A 19844-nucleotide genomic window follows, 5' to 3' on the forward strand; every position below is an offset into this window, starting at 1 on the left:
CAAGCTGATCAGCTTCAGCACAGCCTGCTGACGTCTACCAACGCCAGTGCTGCAACGTTTCCAACTCGTAGCTGGGGTCAATCTAACAGCGGAGGAGGAGGCGGTGGCGGAGGAGGAGGCGGTGGCGGAGGAGGAGGCGGTAGAGGAGGAGGAGGAGGGGGGTGTTCTTCTCGTGTCCCTGCCAGGAATGTTAGGCGGGGAGACGAGGTACACCGGGCCAGTTTGGGAAGCAGTCCCAGCCTCAACTACATTCACCCAGTGTGCCGTCAGTGAAATGTAGCGTCCCTGTCCGCATGCACTTGTCCACGCGTCGGTGGTCAAGTGGACCTTTGTGCAAAGCGCGGAACTAAGGGCCCGCCTGATGTTGAGTGACACGTGCTGGTGCAAGGCGGGGACAGCACACCGGGAGAAGTAGTGACGGCTAGGGACGGCATAGCGAGGTGCCGCAGTTGCCATCAGGTCCAGGAAGGCGGGAGTTTCAACAAGCCGGAACGCCAACATCTCCTGGGCCAGCAGTTTAGCGATGTTGGCGTTCAAGGCTTGCGCGTGTGGGTGGTTAGCAGTGTATTTCTGCCGCCGCTCCAATGTCTGAGAGATGGTGGGTTGTTGTAAAGAAACGCCTGATGGTGCCTTTGATGGTGCAGGAGAAGGAGATAAGACAGGACCAGGGGAGGATGAGGTAGAAGTCAACAAAGTGGCGGAGGCAGATGAAGTGGTGTCCTGGCTCGTCCTCTGGAGTGCATCGCCAGCACAGTCAGCAGTGGCAGTGGCAGAGGCAGAGGCAGTGGCAGAGGCAGTGGCAGTGGCGTGAACGGCAGGCGGCCTTTGTCCTGCCGTTGCTGCCTGCCACTGATTCCAGTGCTTGGATTCCAAATGACGGCGCATTGAAGTGGTGGACAGGTTGCTCTTCTCAGAGCCCCTAATCAATTTCGAGAGGCAAATTGTGCAGACAACACTATATCTGTCCTCGGCGCATTCCTTGAAAAAACTCCACACCTTCGAGAAACGTGCCCTCGAGGTGGGAGTTTTTCAGGGCTGGGTACGAACTGGAACATCTTGGGAGATTCTGGGTGTGGCCTGGCTTCGCCTAAGCTGCTGACCTCTGCCTCTGCCTCTAGCTACCCTTTTTGGTGCTGCACCTGCCTCAACATCCACACTACTTTCCCCGCTTGACATCCCCCCTGTCCAGGTCGGGTCAGTGTCCTCATCATCCACCACTTCCTCTTCCAACTCCTGTCTCATCTCCTCCTCCCGCACAATGCGCCGGTCAACTGGATGCCCTGACGGCAACTGCGTCACATCATCGTCGATGAGGGTGGGTTGCTGGTCATCCACCACCAAATCGAACGGAGATGGAGGAGACTCTAGTGTTTGAGCATCTGGACACAGATGCTCCTCTGTTAGGTTCGTGGAATCGTGACGTGGAGAGGCAGGTTGAGGGACAATGAAAGGAGCGGAGAACAGCTCTGGGGAGCAGGGACAGTTTGGGTTATTGTTCTGTAAAGCTTCGGAATTTTGGGAGGAAGGAAGACAAGACTGTTGGGTAATAGGAGGAGAGGAGGCAAAGTCTGACTGGCTGCTGGACAATGTGCTGTAAGCGTTCTCTGACAGCCATTGCAAGACCTGTTCCTGGTTCTCGGGCCTACTAAGGTTTGTACCCTGCAGTTTAGTTAATGTGGCAAGCAACCCTGGCACTGTGGAGTGGCGCAATGCTTGCTGCCCCACAGGAGTAGGCACGGGACGCCCTGTGGCTTCACTGCTACCTTGCTCCCCAGAACCATTCCCCCGACCTCGCCCACGGCCTCGTCCACGTCCCTTTCCGGGAGCCTTGCGCATTTTGAATTCCTAGTTAGAAATTGGCACTGTATACCAGTAGTAAAAATTGTGGGTGCACGTAACCCCAATATATTCTTTGAATTCCCAGTCAGACACTGGCACTATATGGCAGTAGCAAGAAATGAGGGTATTTGTATTCCCAATATACTCTTTGAATTCCCAGTCAGACAATGGCACTGTATACCAGTAGTAAAAATTGTGGGTGCACGTAACCCCAATATATTCTTTGAATTACCAGTCAGAAACTGGCACTATATGGCAGTAGCAAGAAATGAGGGTATTTGTATTCCCAATATACTCTTTGAATTCCCAGTCAGACAATGGCACTGTATACCAGTAGTAAAAATTGTGGGTGCACGTAACCCCAATATATTCTTTGAATTACCAGTCAGAAACTGGCACTATATGGCAGTAGCAAGAAATGAGGGTATTTATAACCCCAATATATTCTTTGAATTCCCAGTCAGACAATGACACTGTATACCAGTAGTAAAAATTGTGGGTGCACGTAACCCCAATATATTCTTTGAATTCCCAGTCAGAAACTGGCACTATATGGCAGTAGCAAGAAATGAGGGTATTTGTATTCCCAATATACTCTTTGAATTCCCAGTCAGACAATGGCACTGTATACCAGTAGTAAAAATTGTGGGTGCACGTAACCCCAATATATTCTTTGAATTACCAGTCAGAAACTGGCACTATATGGCAGTAGCAAGAAATGAGGGTATTTATAACCCCAATATATTCTTTGAATTCCCAGTCAGACAATGGCACTGTATACCAGTAGTAAAAATTGTGGGTGCACGTAACCCCAATATATTCTTTGAATTACCAGTCAGAAACTGGCACTATATGGCAGTAGCAAGAAATGAGGGTATTTGTATTCCCAATATACTCTTTGAATTCCCAGTCAGACAATGGCACTGTATACCAGTAGTAAAAATTGTGGGTGCACGTAACCCCAATATATTCTTTGAATTCCCAGTCAGACACTGGCACTATATGGCAGTAGCAAGAAATGAGGGTATTTGTATTCCCAATATATTCTTTGAATTCCCAGTCAGACAATGGCACTGTATACCAGTAGTAAAAATTGTGGGTGCACGTAACCCCAATATATTCTTTGAATTACCAGTCAGAAACTGGCACTATATGGCAGTAGCAAGAAATGAGGGTATTTGTATTCCCAATATATTCTTTGAATTCCCAGTCAGACAATGGCACTGTATACCAGTAGTAAAAATTGTGGGTGCACGTAACCCCAATATATTCTTTGAATTCCCAGTCAGACACTGGCACTATATGGCAGTAGCAAGAAATGAGGGTATTTGTATTCCCAATATATTCTTTGAATTCCCAGTCAGACAATGGCACTGTATACCAGTAGTAAAAATTGTGGGTGCACGTAACCCCAATATATTCTTTGAATTCCCAGTCAGACACTGGCACTATATGGCAGTAGCAAGAAATGAGGGTATTTGTAACCCCAATATATTCTTTGAATTCACAGTCAGACAATGGCACTATATGGCAGTAGCAAAAATAGTGGGTGTATATAGCCCCAATTCTATTGCTAGGGGACTTGCAGGGTATTTCTGGGGTGAAGGTGGGGGGGCACACCGTTGGAACGGGTATCGGGGTATATATCGGGTATACGGGAATACACTGACAGTGTATTCCATTCAGGATCCTGGGAAAGCTGGGTTGCAGCGATTGAGCCCGTCAGTGCCACGTTACACTGACAAGCTTCTCCCTGGAATTTAGCTCTTACAAGAGCTGTTGGTTGTCTTCTCCTTCCTATCCTAGCCTGTCCCTGCCTACCCAGAATCTAAGCCCTAGCTAGCTGGACGGAAACCTCCGTCCTCGGTGAATTGCAAGCTCAGAATGACGCGAAGCTGGGCGTCGCTGTTCTTTTAAATTAGAGGTCACATGTTTTCGGCAGCCAATGGGTTTTGCCTACTTTTTTCAACGTCACCGGTGTCGTAGTTCCTGTCCCACCTACCCTGCGCTGTTATTGGAGCAAAAAAGGCGCCAGGGAAGGTGGGAGGGGAATCGAGTAATGGCGCACTTTACCACGCGGTGTTCGATTCGATTCGAACATGCCGAACAGCCTAATATCCGATCGAACATGAGTTCGATAGAACACTGTTCGCTCATCTCTATATATTACATATATTACATTGTATCAGAGGCGCAACTTTGAAGAAGCTCATGGGCCCCTGTGCGAAATCTGTAAAATGGATGCCTAATTTCCGAGTCCCATTTATATACTGTCTGCCAATTAGTATTTGGACACCTGTGGTAGAATAGAAAATAACATTTGTTCATATTCAATAGTTGGTAGAGCCTCCATGAGCGGCAATTACAGCCTCAACCCTCCGGGGCATGCTTTCCACAAGTACTGGTATGACGGCTAGTGGTATTTTATTCCATTTGGCTTGGATAAGACCGGTAAGTTCTTTCACCGATTTTGGATGGCTGCTGCACCTCTGAGTTCGGCGATCCACCTCAATAGGGTTCAAGTCTGGGCTCTGGGCAGGACAATCCAGTCGGTTAACCTGGTTGTCACTGTATCAAGCCATGGTAGACCTCGCTACATGACAGCTGGCATTGTCATCCTGGAAGTAACATTGGTCCGACCCATAGAACCGCCATAATGTAGGAAGCACACTGTTATCTAACATAGTGCAATAGGCGTCAACGTTGAGTTTACCATACACTGGGACCAAGGTGTGACGTACATCACGACCACAGATATCTTCATTTGCATGGGTGTCCAAATGCTTATTGGTAGACAGTATAATACTGGTGTGTTATGTGGCAGAGGGTCTTTTCTACACCCTTGGGTGAAACTGCTATCTCTGTACCCCCTATCTCTGTGCCCCTCCAAACGCTGTCAACCACAGTGCTCCCATAGCAATGTCAGTCAGTGCCAAAAATATTATACCTTAGCACAATGAGTGTCCCCAACAGTTCCCTTAAATACCCATAGTGAACGCATATAATGGTCTTCCATACAAACTGAGACAAAAAAAAATCATAAGCCATAGTGTGCCCATGTACGTAGTACAACCATAATGAGCCACACAATTTATAGAATTATAGCTCATAGTACAGTAACCCTAATAAACTACATTGACCAAGACTGGTTTTCCTCTTCCTGACATGGTCATGTTACACTTTTTTCTTCATTTTTTCTTCCCCGTCTTCTGAAAATAAAAAAAATATATCTTTTTATTTATTTCAATATTATAAAAATTACAGTACAAGTAATAAAAAACAGGAGACATCTGGTTCAGTAAACCAGCCAAGGAATGGGGCAACATAGAAGGGGAATTATGAGAAAACTGTGAAAAACCCCAAGTGCTAGGGGTAAAGAAAAATAATTTAGACGTTTGAGGGTTTGTTTTGTTTATGGCAGGGAAAGTTGCATTTTTTATATTTTATTTAATATTCATATCATGTTCTGAGAAACAAGACAAAAACTATTGTAAAATAATTTGTAAGGTGGAATGGGAAAAAAAAACCTTCAATTCCACTATGGATTTTTGGATATTGTTTTTACAGAATTCACTGTGCAGTAAAAAAAAATTACATGTTATTTTAATCTGCATCTCAGTACAATTACAGCAATACCAAGTATCTAGTTATGTTATGTATTACTACTTAAAAAATAATCATAATTTGGAAAAAAATTGTCGTTTTTGTTGCAACAATTTTGTTTATATATGCAACTTTTAGAATTTTACTCACATTCTATTCTAAAGGAGAGTAGGCAAGGTGACTAGAGATGAGCGAACACTAAAATGTCCAAGGTTCGAAATCCGATTCGAACAGCCGCACACTGTTCGACTGTTCGAACAGATTTCGAACCCCATTATAGTCTATGGGGGGAAATGCTCGTTTAAGGGGTATGCAAAATTCGATAAAATTATACTTACCAAGTCCATGAGTGACGGTCGGGCTGGATTCTCCTTGAAGTCTTCTCCTGGAGGCAGCGTAACCGCGTCTTCTTCCGGCTGGAATTCACTCTGCCTAGGCAGCCGGATGCCTAGGCAGAGTGAATTCCAGCCGGAAGACGCCGCGGGGACGCTGCATGGAGAAGACTTCTAAAGGTAAGAGAAGAACCAGCATTGATTGGCAGAATGTATAGCATTGTGCCAATCAACGCTGGTTCTGCATCGAACCTTAAACTTCGAACAGCTAGTAGTGTTCGATCGAGTACGAGTATTTCGAATACTGTAGTATTCGATCGAACACTACTCACTCATCTCTAAAGGTGACCAAAAAACATTGGTTTCGATAATATGATTTTTTTCTTCATTATAGTGTTTACCGTGACAAATACTTTTATATTTCAATAGTTCAGACATTTTTTTTGTGATTTTTATATAAAAAAAAAGAAAGTGTTTTCAATGTTTAATGCATTAAAAACTTTAGTATTTAGTTTTTTTTTCTGTTAAAGGGGCTTTTCCATTAATATAAGCATATAAAATTTTGTAGACAATTAAAAATTAAACATTTTTACAAATATAAATATTTAAAATTTTGCTGAGTTTTAAAGATTTTCTTAGACATCTCAGTAGTGACAGTTTGTTTTGTCTTGATGGCTGCCAATGGATATGGCCATAAATTCAGGAACTTTCTATGGTTTGGGACTTGTCAGAAACTCTGACAAGGCTTCTGTATTGTAGATAGGTTATTTTCTCATCAACTCAGCAAAATATGTAATTATTTATATGTGCAAAAAATACTTAACTAGTAAGTATCTATATATTTAAATATAGTTATGTTCATGGGAAAATCCCTTTAGGCCCTGCCAAAAGCAGAGTTTAGTAGTAGGGATAATACTAAGGGAGGCCTAGGGGTCAAAAAGATTCTCCTCCCCTTGACTAACCTCTCACTTACTACATCATTCACTCTGTCATCTGAGTGGTTAAGTGTCCATTATCAGACTTATCTCACTGACACCACCAGTGGGCTTCAATTGTGTTACTCCGCTCCTGCGGATGTGCCATATTTCCACTTCTGCTTTCCATCATCCAAGTACAGCGGATGTCAGGAAGGAGTTAAAGGGGTATGCTCCCTGGATATACCTCTTTGTCAGGATAATTTTTTCATACATTTCTGGGAGGAGTAACAGAGTTCTAAGAAAAGATGTTCCCTGAGTTTTTTATTTTTGAGCGAATGCAAGTATCTATTAAAAACAGACATGTTGAGATGAAAGACAATGAAAGCTACACGATGAGGGGTTACAATAGCCATAGAGGCTGGTTTTAATGAATGGTCCATAGCTTCAACCTAGGACTTGAGAAAGTCCTAAAAAGTGGTATGACCTTGGACTAGACAGCTGTTTTTGACATCTACCCTCAGTCACTGTGATAAATCTGGTGCATTTTCAGACTGCCTAAGGCTGGGTTCACACCAGCAGGACTTTTCTCTCCGCATTTTCAGGTGGAAACCCCTTTATATTCTATGGAGTCTGCAGGTTTCTGTCGGTAAATGTTTTTTAAGCAGATTGGGTTTCCATTATTCAGGTACCCAAAGAACAGAAACCCGAGTGCAGGTTTGAACCTAGCGTAAGTTTACACTGTTAAACTATTAGTAAATCTGGGCCTCTGACTACCTGAATAGTCAACATATTTTAGTCTAAAAATGCAAACAAAAATTTAAAACTTTTTGAGTTGAACAATGATTTATGTCATTATTCTTCATTTACATGTACATAGTATTACATATTATTGTTGATTAAAATCTCCTTATCCTCCTATTAGATTTTACTCATTTACCAGCTGAACGCGAGTCATTCTCTGGAGTTCACATATAAAGAAGCCTAAAGAAACCTTATGAGCCTCCACAAGTGCCATCATCTGTCTAAGCAAATCTGAAGCGGTCTGCAGGTGCAGATTATAATTACAGGGAATCTAGCGCTGTGTCTGCACCTGTACATGAGCCATTGGATGGAATATAAGGGATAATTTAACTTTATTATCTTGATTAAGAGTAAAATTTAATTAGTTCAGTTAGCTAAACAGTGGATATTTTACTCAGATATAAGTTAGATATAATTTATTTCTCCAAGTCCGTGTTAGATTTGTTCATTTTTCCATTACTATGAATAATATGCTAAACTATAGAAACATTGTAATACTAGCCATAATAATACTAATATTATAAATTATCTACAAATTATTGAAACAATACAAAAATGGGATAAAATATAATTTATAATTTATGTTACAACATATTTTTGCATAGTGCGTGAGTGAAAAATCCCATATAAGGCCCCATGTAGCGAGCCACAGTTAAAAAACACAGTGGAAAAAGCAACGACGGAAACACGTCAAGTTTTTTCCGGCAGAGTTTTTCAAAGAGAGTCCGCAGGAAAAAATTCAGCCTTTAATATGCCTATACGGAAAAAAAACCCCATTCCTGTAGGTTTATTTGACGAGCAGCGATTTTTTGGTTCAATGTGTGGATGAGGTTAGTTAGAATTCCATCCACTTTTCAGGTACTGTAAAATGCTGCATTGCGCTCAGGTATTGTTACAAAAAGCATCCTTGGCTGGTACATTGTGGAGACATTTATGGCTAACACACACTATTACTGTCTAATTAGTAGTTAGCATGCAATACACTGTTTGGAGTGTCTTGTGTAGTATTTATTTTGCTTACTTGTATAGCGCCATCATATTCTGCAGCGCTTTACAGACATAGACAGTCACTGTCCCAATCTACATTCCCTATCAGTATGTCATTGGCGTGTGGGAAGAAACCAGGTTTTATACAGTAGACACCCGGCGCTAATGCCCGCGATCGGTGCATTTTTGTCAGTCCTATAAGGAGGTCAATTGAGTTGATGCCATTCTTAATAAGGTGCCCAAATGGCGCAGGAAATGAGAGCTAAAGAATAAATCAGTTGGACGTTCCAGCCATAGAATGGAAATCAACGTCAGATTTCCATTATAACTCACACTAGGCAATTTCCATGAGTTATAATGAATATGTCGGTTATTATTCTTTCATAATATACAGTGGGGCAAAAAAGTAGTCAGTCACCAATAGTGCAAGTTCCACCACTTAAAAAGATGAGAGGCGTCTGTAATTTACATCATAGGTAGACCTCAACTATGAGAGACAAAATGAGAAAACAAATCCAGAAAATCACATTGTCTGATTTTGTAAGAATTTATTTGCAAATTATGGTGGAAAATAAGTATTTGGTCAGTAACAAAATTTCATCTCAATACTTTGTTATATATCCTTTGTTGGCAATGACAGAGGTCAAACGTTTTCTGTAAGTCTTCACAAGGTTGGCACACTCTGTTGTTGGTATGTTGGCCCATTCCTCCATGCAGATCTCCTCTAGAGCAGTGATGTTTTGGGGCTGTCGCTTGGCAACACGGACTTTCAACTCCCTCCAAAGGTTTTCTATAGGGTTGAGATCTGGAGACTGGCTAGGCCACGCCAGGACCTTGAAATGCTTCTTACAAAGCCACTCCTTCGTTGTCCTGGCGGTGTGCTTTGGATCATTGTCATGTTGAAAGACCCAGCCACGTTTCATTTTCAATGCCCTTTGTGATGGAAGGAGGTTTGCACTCAAAATCTCACGATACATGGCCCCATTCATTCTTTCATGTACCCGGATCAGTCGTCCTGGCCCCTTTGCAGAGAAACAGCCCCAAAGCATGATGTTTCCACCCCCATGCTTTACAGTAGGTATGGTGTTTGATGGATGCAACTCAGTATTCTTTTTCCTCCAAACACGAAAAGTTGTGTTTCTACCAAACAGTTCCAGTTTGGTTTCATCAGACCATAGGACATTCTCCCAATACTCTTCTGGATCATCCAAATGCTCTCTAGCAAACTTCAGACGGGCCCGGACATGTACTGGCTTAAGCAGTGGGACACGTCTGGCACTGCAGGATCTGAGTCCCTGGTGGCATAGTGTGTTACTGATGGTAGGCTTTGTTACATTGGTCCCAGCTCTCTGCAGTTCAATCACTAGGTCCCCCCGCGTTGCTCTGGGATTTTTGCTCACCATTCTTGTGATCATTTTGACCCCACGGGGTGAGATTTTGCGTGGAGCCCCAGAGCGAGGGAGATTATCAGTGGTCTTGTATGTCTTCCATTTTCTAATTATTGCTCCCACAGTTGATTTCTTCAATCCAAGCTGGTTGCCTATTGCAGATTCAGTCTTCCCAGCCTGGTGCAGGGCTACAATTTTGTTTGTGGTGTCCTTTGACAGCTCTTTGGTCTTCACCATAGTGGAGTTTGGAGTCTGACTGTTTGAGGGTGTGTATAGGTGTCTTTTTATACTGATAACAAGTTTAAACAGGTGCCATTACTACAGGTAATGAGTGGAGGAAAGAGGAGACTCTTAAAGAAGAAGTTACAGGTCTGTGAGAGCCAGAAATCTTGATTGTTTGTAGGTGATCGAATACTTATTTTCCACCATAATTTGCAAATAAATTCTTACAAAATCAGACAATGTGATTTTCTGGATTTGTTTTCTCATTTTGTCTCTCATAGTTGAGGTCTACCTATGATGTAAATTACAGACGCCTCTCATCTTTTTAAGTGGTGGAACTTGCACTATTGGTGACTGACTAAATACTTTTTTGCCCCACTGTATTTGTACCTATTATACTACATTCCCTTCCATTATATGACACCTCAGAAATTCAGCAGTCATGAAGAAAATAGGAATCACTGGTGAAAGAGAAATCCTCAGAGTTTATCAAGTATTCAGGTATGAAAGAAAGTGGCCAGTACAATGGTAATGCTATCAGGCTGCCTCCTATACATTACTCGCAGTGTTATTGGCCTGACTTTCCAGACAATGTAAATTATTAAGCTAATTCTGGGAAATTTAGGCTGGTTTGTGTGTAGTCATTCAATAACCAGTAAAATTGAGTTAAATTATTAATGTGGGTGACCTGTGGACTGTAGGTGCAATGCAAAGTATCGGCACTAAATATCCTTTGTCATACAGTCCATCACAAAACTATACAATGAAAGAATTCAGAGAATCTGGCCTACAACAATATATTATACAGATAGTAAAAATTCCTTCTCCAAGGTTTTAAAAACATGTTGCAGTCTAGCACATACATAATAGAGCTGTATATGTTAGCTTGGATTGTGTGCTGTTATAACTCACTGAATAGATTAATATGCAGTCCTAAGATCACAAAGAACATCTTGATATCAAGGAACAGTATGATAAATAAGAAAGTATAATAGAAGGCCAGTCACTGCAACAAATTATTTTCCCTTCTGCAGCGGTGTAGTGGTGGTGTGGTATGCCGAGTAATATCTAAAGGTTAGTACTGAAGCTAGGTTCACACTAGCACCTCCGCCTCCATTGTATGGGTCTGCCGGGGCTGCAGCATTTTACATTACCTGCAAAGTGGATGGGATTCTGGCTAACCCCATCCACACATTGCAGAAAAATATTCGCAGTGCACATACTGCAATTTCCAAAACTGTCACTTTTTTGTAAATTGCAACATGTCAATTATACCTACGGATACACTGACGTGAAGTGAAAATTCATTAACATCAACTGGTTTGAAGCAGAAATATATCTATACAGAGGAAAACTCTGAGAAACCTTGATGCGTTTCCATTGTGTCTTTTCCTGTAGCGCTTTTTGGTTGCAGCTCGCAACGTATGGCCATAGACTTAGGGAGTTTAAATTGGGGTTGAAAACCTAGATACATTTCCAATGTGTCTTTTCCTGCAGCGCTTTTTGGATGCAGTTCGCAACGTTTCGTCTTAGACTTAGGGAGTTTAAATTGGGGTAGGTGACTTTTTGATATGGACTTTAACTTTTTGCTTTTAAAGAGGACCTTTCATCAGATTGGGCACATGCAGTTCTATATACTGCTGGAAAGCTGACAGCTGACAGTGCGCTGAATTCAGCGCACTGTCGGCTTTCCCGATCTGTGCCCGGTGTAAAGCGCTATCGGTCCCGGTACCGTAGGGCTTTACAGTCAGAAGGGCGTTTCTGACACTTAGCCAGGGACACCCTTCTGCCCAGCAGCGCCTATCGCTCTGTGCTCTAAGACTGGGGAGGAACTCCCCCTCCCCTCCTGATAATACTCGTCTATGGACGAGCTGTGTGAGCAGAGGGAGGGGGCGTTCCTCCCCACTCACACTGTACAGCGTGATAGGCGCTGCTGGGCAGAAGGGCGTCCCTGGCTAAGTGTCAGAAACGCCCTTCTGACTGTAAAGCCCTACAGTACCGGGACCGATAACGCTTTATACCGGGCACAGATCGGGAAAGCCGATAGTGCGCTGATTTCAGCACACTGTCAGCTTTCCAGCAGTATATAATACTGCATGTGCCCGATCTGATAAAAGGTCCTCTTTAACTATTCTTATGGGCCAAAAAGTTGATATTATCTCAATGTGAATATTATATTCCAGGTTCACATGATTAAGGTTAGCAGATAAAGGAAGTTGTGTTTAGGAAACATATGTCCTTAGATGCCTGTGTAACTAGTAAATGGGACATTTAGGGACTTTGGTGTTGGGACCTTGGTGTTGTTCTTTCTAAATTAGTCTATCTGAAACAGCGACAAAAGACAAATAAATATTGCTTTAAAGCAGAAAAAAGTTGCATAATTAGCTAAGATATTTAATGGGATTATGGTAACATTGTTATTGTCAAGAGCAGAGAAGGAATCAAAGTCTGTAATCCTGGTGGTCTTGGGCAGTGAAGGGATTAATGTCAGTATCCCTCATAGCCTATGGCAGAAAAGGGACTATTGTTAGTATTACTGGTAACCTAGGACAAAGAACGGGTTAAAGGGATTTATCATTAAAATCAATTTTTTTCTTGTTGACACGTAGGAGTAGCCTTAAGAAAGGCTATTCTTCTCCTACCTTTAGATGTCTTCTCCGCACCACCATTCAGTATGCAAATTAGTTCTCTCGCAGCACTGGGGGCATCCCCCAATACTGCGAGAGAACTCTCCAGAGCCATCTCCATCTTCCTCAGGAAGGGCCTCTTCACGCATCTTCTTCCGGCATCTGTGGTCAAACCTCTAGGCTTTGGGCCTAGGGCAAAGCCGACTACGCATGCCCACGGCCACAAGATAAATGGTCGCTTAAACAGTAAGTAAGTGGCCGTTTTCTTGCGGCCTGTGGACATGTGCAGTCGACTCTGCCCTAGGCCCAAAACCTAGGAGTTTGACCGCCCACACCAGAAGAAGATGCCCAGTGCTGTTTGAGTGCTGCGACAGAACTCATTTGCATGCCGACGAAAACCGGGATATATACCGAACGGCGACATGGAGAAGACATCTAAAGGTAGGAGACGAATAGCTTTCTTAAGGCTATACCTATGTGTCTACAAGAAAAAAAATTGATTTTAATAATAGAATCCCTTTAACTTCTTCTTCCCTGGTGCTCTATGGCAGTGATAAGATTAATGTCAGTATCCTTGGTGGTCTAGTGCATAGAAAGGGTAAATGCTACATACCTGATCTTCATTGCTGCCTAGGGCATATGCATCTTTATTAAAGTGCACCTGTACCACTTTTCATCAATGAATAGTACAGGTGAAAATAAGGAACTTTGTAATATATTTTGTTAAGGATATCTTATAACTGGGGGTGCGCTTATTTTAGTCCTGCTCAAAGAACCTGAGAATTCACACAATTATGTGATTTATTATATAAACACTTTAAGGATTAGTTCAGACTAAGCAGACTTGTGATACAGATTCTGCACCACAAAGCTTTTTATTTATATTTTGCACCAGTTATTTTACTAAGAAACATTAAATAAAACCCATATATTTATACAGCGCTTCTCAGAGGGGGCTCATTGGTGAGGTGTTAAAGGGTTCTGCTTCTGATCGGGAGTTGTTGGGTCACTCCTTTTATACAGGCTTTTATCTGGTTGAAGCAGTATTTGGTTTATTCAAAAGTGTAACTTTAAAGGAGTTGGCCACTTTCAGACCAATATTGACAAACAAATGTACAATAAAAAGATATACAATTTTCCAATATACTTTCTGTATTAATTCCTCCCGGTTTTCTAGATCTCTGCTTGCTGTCATTCATTCTGTTACTTCTACTGGATAAAACTCTGACCATGGTCATGTGATTTACGGTCCATGGTCATGTGATTTACGGTCCATGGTCATGGTATATTGGAAAATTGTATATCTTTTTATTGTACATTTGTTTGTCAATATTGGTCTGAAAGTGGCCAATCCCTTTAAGGCTAAGGCCCCATGTAGCAAGCTGCAGCCAAAAAGCGCTGTGGGAAAACCAATGGAGAACCTCATTGTGGTTTTCCCGCAGTGCTTTTCACAGAAGATCCATAGAGTTTTCCTCTGCAGACTTACTGCTTCAGTTATAACTATACGGAAAATGCAAGCATTTCCATAGGTATAATTTGCATGCTGTGATTTACAAATACGTGTCTGATATTGAAATATAGTCTATCATTTTTATCTAATCTAAGGGGGCAACAGAGGCATGTGGCAATGGCAGGGAGGTGCCAACAAATTGCTTTGCACTAGTCAGTGTATTTAAATACAGGGCTATGGGCAGCAAATTTATCCTTTGCCCTAGGTGTAAGAAAGTCTAGATTCACCTCTGGTTTGAGGTCAGGCTTGGACTGGCTCATAGGTTGGCACAGAATACTCATTGTACTTCACACTGTACTTCACACAAAAAAATGGACACCCGCATGTGAAGTTGGCTCTGCCCGATTCCCACTGGCAGAGCTGACTTGTGCATGCGTTTAATTTTTACCCACCGTGCTCTGGAAGAAGAAGGTGAATAGGCTTACAAACATGGAGGCGGCGCAGGAGAGAGTTCTCTCGCAGCATTGGGGACATCCCCAGTGCTGTATGAGCGCTGGGGCCTGCCCCCAGTGCTGTGAGAGAACTCATTTGCATACTGACAAAAAGCGGGATTTCAGGCAAATGGCGGCGCGGAGAAGACAACGAAAGGTAGTAGAAGAATAGCCTTTCTTAAGGCTATTCCGACATGTTAGTCATAAAAAACGCGTTTGTATGATAGGATCCCTTTAAGAAACTACCTAGATTATTTTTATATATTGTATTGGGTGGTGGAGATTACATCTTGGTGCAGAGTCTGGCCAATATCCTTTCTCCCTAGGCCCCATCTTCTTAAACACACTGCAGGGCTCCTATGACCAATCATCTTGCTGTTGTCTAAGACCTGCTGCTGTATAAGAACAAATGCCGACCTAGTTCAAGTCAAGAACCAGGCAGTAGTCAGTACCCCAGGACAGAAACAATCAAAGCCAAGAACTTACTTGGCCCAAGTTTTAGTAAATTTGGTCCAATGTGACTTTACACTATAATTTGTGAGACTACAATGTGGAGCACAAATAGTTTTTTGTCTCGACAGATTCATGTTTCTCAAAACTGAAATTTTGTTTGAGAAGCAAACACAATTCTTGGCAACAACTTATACTACGCAGGCAGTCTTGATATAGTAAGGTTAGTAGCTGGCCTCTCACTTATTTGTAAAACAATTCAATTTTCTTCTGCACTTTTTAGCTGTAAACTAATTTTAACACGTAAGGACAGCTGTAGACAGCTAATTACTCGACTACAGTTTCACTGTTTTCGTGAACTGCTCTGTGGGATGTCAGAATATTTAATTTCAGGATGTTAAAAGATTCCAAAATGTCACAATAATTATATCACAGCAGGCAATTAAAACACTGGAAAATGCCAACTGACTGAGTGTGTTCCTTGTTATTTGAGGGGCTAATGAGTGACTGACACACAGAAAGGAATACAAGTCATGCCTGGTGTGGGGATAAAATTTGGTGGACACAAAACACATGGCTTTCGATCATTTTTTTCAGCGTATAAATATAAACTACAACATGTTCCAATTACATTTGCTACTTATTTATTTGTACATTAATTACAACTGTGGTGTCAAAGGCAAGGAATAAAAATCCTCAAAAGAAAAGGCAACTAATGAAAATTCTCAAAGGAAAAGGCAACAGATACAAATTCTTACAGGAAAAAAAATTGCAGAAAAAATTCCAGCTTTCTAAATTCCCTTGTCAAAGGCCATGATGAATTGAAGATTTTCTGCTAGTGTCAGTGCGTTCTGTACAACAATGCTTTAGTGGAGCGTGAATGAAAAGCTGATACTAAGAACACGGGCAGATTTTAGGTGCCGAAAACGAAATTTGTAGCATAAGTAACATTTTTGTATTTTAAGAAAGTAATAATACTGGTCATAATAATTGTCGAACGAAATACAAAACGGGGGGGGGGAGACACTGACCCAATATGGTGTAGTATTTTAGATAGTAGGATAGAGTAAGTCTAGCCGTGAATGGCATCTTACCTTTCAGTGTTGTGAAAGGTCACAACACCCCAACAGCATACAGTATAATGAGCCCAAGCAGGGTCGGACTGGGGTGTCTAGGGCCCACCAGTGGAATTGTTTCTAGGGGCCCACCGCCAGGACCCTGCAGATCAGCGGTACCGAGACAGGGCGGTTAAAGGCAATAACATGTTGGGAGCCATGCTACTCACGCACTATACCATGTGCACTACATATACCTACTGCTACAGCCTGTATGGCAAGTAAACAGCATGGCTCCTAGAAATGTTACCATTACCCGTAGCTGAAGTGTCCTGGAAAAACTGATCTGCAGAGGTCTTGGCTGTTGTATCATCACAGATGTAATATTGATGGCCTATCCTAAGGACAGACCATCAATATTAGAAAGATGGATAAATCCTTTAAAGTGGTTGTCCAGGAATTGGAGCAACTCATGTGGTGGGCGGGAGGTGCAAAATAAAAAACAAATAAAAAAAGAATACTCATATGTCCTTGGCGCTCCGTTGTCTGCCGGTAGTGTCTATTCGGTCTCGTCCTGTCACTACTTTCTGGGAGTCCTGCACCTCATGTGATCGCTGAGACCAATTAGGTACAGGATTTCCAGAAATGAGGCCATGAGACTAAACAGACACAGGAGGGGACAGCAGGGTGCTGGGGACAGGTGAGAAGGCTCTTTTTAAAAAATATATATATATATTTTTACACCTCCCTGGCGGCCACCACAGTGATCACTCCAGTTTATAGACAACCTGTTTTAAGGGGTTGTCTGGGCCAAATATTTTATGGCCACTTCACTGGTCCCCCATAATGTATGGGGAACAGTGATGGGGCCATTATACTGTGTGGGAGCAGTGATGGGGCTAACATATTGTGCAGAAGAGGGATGTTAAAATGTGTGGGACATATTAAAGGGGTTTCCAGGGTTAAACTTTTTTATGGCCTATACTCAGGATAGGCCATAAATACCTGAAACCTCACATTGCAGAAACACAACGTCTTTGGCTACTACAGAAAAAAAAAAGTGTTTTATGGAACCAGCAAAGTGAATGAAATTCAATCAAATTTACCTCATCCGCACATTATAGGAAAAAGATGTGGAACAGCCACAAACTCTAAAATGTGAGCGATTCTAAAAACATGGCCGGTTACTTTCAACTGCGCAAATGGGAGAAAGTGCGGGGAAAAAAACACTGTGGAAAAAAATATATTGAGATTCGCCACTATTTTTTTCCACAGCTATTTTTTTAGCTGCGTCTCACTGTTGGGCCTCATCCTTATTATCTCAATAGACTGAGCAATATACTATAAGGCTGAGTTCACACAGAGTTTTCTGGTCAGGAATTTGGTTCTATTGGGAGGGTTAGAGTTCTATTGGGTTAGAGTTCTATTGAGAGGCTTTTTTGGAGGCTGATTTTGAGGTGGATTCCTGACCAAATAACTCCGTGTGAACTCAGCCTTAGGGCTCGTTCACATCTGCGCCCGGTCTCCGTTCTGCAGGTTTCCATTTCCTGCACAAAACAGAGGCAGGAGACAGAAACCTGCAGGACTCTTTCATACCCATTCATTTGAATGGGTGAGAAAGATGTCCGGCTGTGAGCGGCGGTGAGCGTTTTATGCTCTCCGCCATGAAACCGTTTTTTTTAAATCGAACACAGAGTCGAACATGCAGTACTCTGTAAACGTCCAAAATAGAATAATCCAGCATCAAAATTCCTTTGAATAAAACTTAGCTTTTATTTGTGAAAAAACATATCACCTTCCATAAAATTCAATGCAACTTGGACGATGGCAGAGAAAAAATACAGAGAACGTCTGGCGATGCGTTTCGGGGCGTTAACGCTGCCCCTTCCTCATAGCCTTCCACAGGCTATGAGGAAGGGGCAGCCGTATCTGCCTCAAAATCCTGACCAAAAAGACGGCTCCCATTGAAATCAATGGGAGCCGGTCAGTTCTTTTTTTTGCGGGAGCCGGTTTGTTCCAGCTCCCAGAAAAAGAAGCGAGATGCTCATTCTTCAGGTCGTTTCGCCTTGCGATTCAGCCTGAAGACACTCCCTCCTCCCATCTAGGCCCATTTATTGGGCCTAATCTGGAGCAGAGTGTGTGACTGGAGGCCGGTGCAGTGCCTCAGGTTCCGGACCAAAAAACCCCGTGTGAACTTAGCCTTATACCTATAGGGAAACTGCAGGTGTTTCTGTAGATATAAGTAACATGCTGCAATTTCCAAAACCACAACAGTTTTGGAAATTGCAGTGTGTCTGCCGTGTGTGTTTTTCTGTAATGTGTGGATGGGATTGCACTCACTGCGTTCAGTAATGCATTCGGGGAGTCCACATGGGGACCCTCCTAAACAGACTACCGAACGCATTAAAAGCGGTGTGCAGTGAAAGCACACATAGACTATAATGGGGTCCATGTGCTTTCTGTGCGGTGTCCGCATACAACATGCGGACAGAAAAGTACTTTACAATCTACTTTCCTGTCCACATGACTCATGCGGACACCGCGTGGAAAGCACACGGACCCCATTATAGTCTATGGGGTCCACGTACTTTCACTGCACACCGCTTGCTAATGCGTTTGGTAATCTCTTCGGGGGGGGGGGGGGGAGGGGGTTCCCATGCAGATTCCCCAAACAGATCACCGAACGCATATGTGAACCAGGCCTTATACATATACCATATATACTCACACATATACAATACAATATACAATATACATATACAATACTATAGCACATATACATTTATATACATTCATATACCATATAAGTCATATATATACTTGTATGAATACTATATATACACACACATATATACATACACATTATTATAGCATACTGTATATACTCACACATACCTGTATACAAACATACAGTACTCACACAGTATACAAGACACATACTTTACACAAATGTACACATACATACATATTAAACATACAGATTTTACAAAAAGAATTTACTCACCATTGCAGCAGTCGGCTCCTGTCTTCCCCACACGCTACGATGTAAGAGGACTCGGTGTGAGGAGGAGGGGGGAGGAAGTGCGTGCGGGCAGGAGGGGAAACCTCACAGGAGAGCAGCATAGCAGCTGCAGGTAAGTGAAGGGAGAGGCCATTAGCTGATGCTAAAGATACACATGCTGTACTCCAATGTGTACAGCTTCAGCATCAGCTAATGGGGGCCCCTGTGTGTGGAGGCAGATGCATTGACCGGTTGGGGCCCCTGGCCATCCCGATCGGGCCCCGACCAATGCATCTGCATTGGTAAAATCAAAACTTTCAGTCAGGGCTCGGGGGCCCACCGGTGGATTCCCCGGTAACCCGGCGGGCCAGTCCGAGCCTGAGCCCAAGAATGGTGACAGCAGCTCTCCCCTTAACGCTAAACAGGTTGGCGTATCATCAAATACAAATGGCCTTCAGAGTACTGGACCGATCAGGTGGGAAGGAATGTGGGTGTAGCGCACACAGATCCAATCTTGCATACCAGCACGCATCATTTTTGTGGGGGCAGGTGTACTTTTTATTATACCATTTTAGGTAATGTCTCATGTTTTGCTATTTTTTTAATTCAAATTCTTATCGGAAGTGAAATTGCACAAAAAACAAAAAAAAATTTCCCTGCTATGGGAAAAAAAATTTCAAG

This window comes from Leptodactylus fuscus, chromosome 1 (assembly GCF_031893055.1).
Source record: "Leptodactylus fuscus isolate aLepFus1 chromosome 1, aLepFus1.hap2, whole genome shotgun sequence".
Taxonomy (NCBI): Eukaryota; Metazoa; Chordata; class Amphibia; order Anura; family Leptodactylidae; genus Leptodactylus; species Leptodactylus fuscus.